The following is a 1,831-nucleotide window of genomic DNA, read 5'->3' as shown; positions in this document are numbered from 1 at the left end:
AGAGTTTCATACGGAAACTCGTCTATTACAAAGGGATTACATTTTTTGAACTTATTTGAACTCCATAGTTTTTCTGTGTTCAAAATTCACCATATATTCAAAGCTAGATCATCAATTTTCAACCCTTTCTGACTTCATTTGGTATTTTTCATGCATTTAGTGATTATTTCGAGCTATAAGACCATGAAATTGAAAAGAATTTGAAATGAACTCTGAAAAGGTTGAAAGTTGGCATGGTATCATCATTTCACCCACATAGCATGTGCAAGAAAGTAGAGAGGGTTTCAGAAAAAATTGGATGCACTTCGTGTACGAAACAGATAATCTCTTTGAAAGTATCAAGGTTTCATACGGAAACTCATCTGTTACAAAGGGATTTCATTTTCTTGAACTCCATACTTTTTCTATGTTTAAAATGCACCATTCAAAGCCACATCATCAATTTTCAACCCTTTCTGACTTCATTTGTTATTTTTCATGCATTTACTGATTATTTTGAGCTACAAAATATTTTGTTCTTTAGTTTTCTGCAGCAAGACCCTTGTTGCAAAAAGTGCAAAATCATGTGCCGCTGTCATTAATTTTCTGCAAAAATACCCATGTTGCAAAAAATTACAACATCTCCGGATGCGTTGCACACTTGCATATGTGTTGTTTTTGCCTCCATTCTGAAACAACATGGTTACTGCAGAAACATGTCTTGTGGACGTACTGGGTGGTGATGTGGCATCACGTTCACAGTTGCTGCGATCACCAAACATGTCTCGAACCAGTTTTAGTTAGTTTTTCTGTTAAGGTGAGTGTATACAATTCTTTGTTTGGATAGAAAAGGTGCGGTATTTTAGTTTCCTCGAGGACGGCCTCGCCATGGACCAAGTGAACCACGCGACAACGGCGTTGTCGAGGACGAAGCGAACCAAGTGGTGGGCTAGTCGGCTACGCAGGGCGTGCAACATGCGGCAGAGGCACAACCGCCCGGCGACGGGATGCACGCCCTGCTATGTCAGGGCAGAGAGCAGTGCAGTTGGTGTGACGTTGCCGCATTCGCTGCTCTTCTGAGCTCTGTTGTTGCTACAAATTTCACAAAAAAGAAATTGCTTCCTTGCTGGTTGATTACTCAGTAGTTAGTTCCCATAAACCTTCTTAATAAATCTGAGGTCACCGTCGATCTACCAAGGACCAATCAATCACATGAGGCACGACACCGACATTTGTTAATGAGGTTCACCATCATGGCTACATCCCCGCCGGCTCCCCCGCGTGCCTATGCTATTATGTTGGCATAGGTTACATCGTGTGTCTATCCTCACTATATATGAGAGGCCTAGGATACAAGTGTCCTACTTGGACACGACTCCATATCCTATCTATACACCGTACGACTGCAAGTCCAAATGTAACCTAACTTGTACAATAATATTCGACACAACTCTAACAAACTCCACCTTGGCGAATATTCTCCACCACCATGGGTTCATCCATGCGTCGAACCTCCATGTACATTGGACATGAGATACGACATGAGCACCGCTGCTACTCTCAGACTCCACGTGACTTCACCTGCAACTGTAATCCCTTCTCGTCTTCTTCATAGTCAACACTCAAGCACAATTAAATTCCTCATTACTCTACTTTGTGCTCTCAACTTCTGAAGTTTCTGTTCAACGCCATCACACAACGATCATTGACCTGCGTGAAATTGAACAACTCACATATTTGACGCCACATAACTTCACCGCTCTTCATTGACCGTCCGTCTGAAACTTGAAGGAATTTCACCGTCACCCTGTGTCACCCTGAGTCAAATTCGCAGTTGTCTCACCCTTCTTTC

This window comes from Triticum aestivum, chromosome 6B, assembly GCF_018294505.1.
Source record: "Triticum aestivum cultivar Chinese Spring chromosome 6B, IWGSC CS RefSeq v2.1, whole genome shotgun sequence".
Taxonomy (NCBI): Eukaryota; Viridiplantae; Streptophyta; class Magnoliopsida; order Poales; family Poaceae; genus Triticum; species Triticum aestivum.
The sequence above is the reverse complement of the archived record's forward strand: the minus strand, read 5'-3'. Positions refer to the sequence as shown.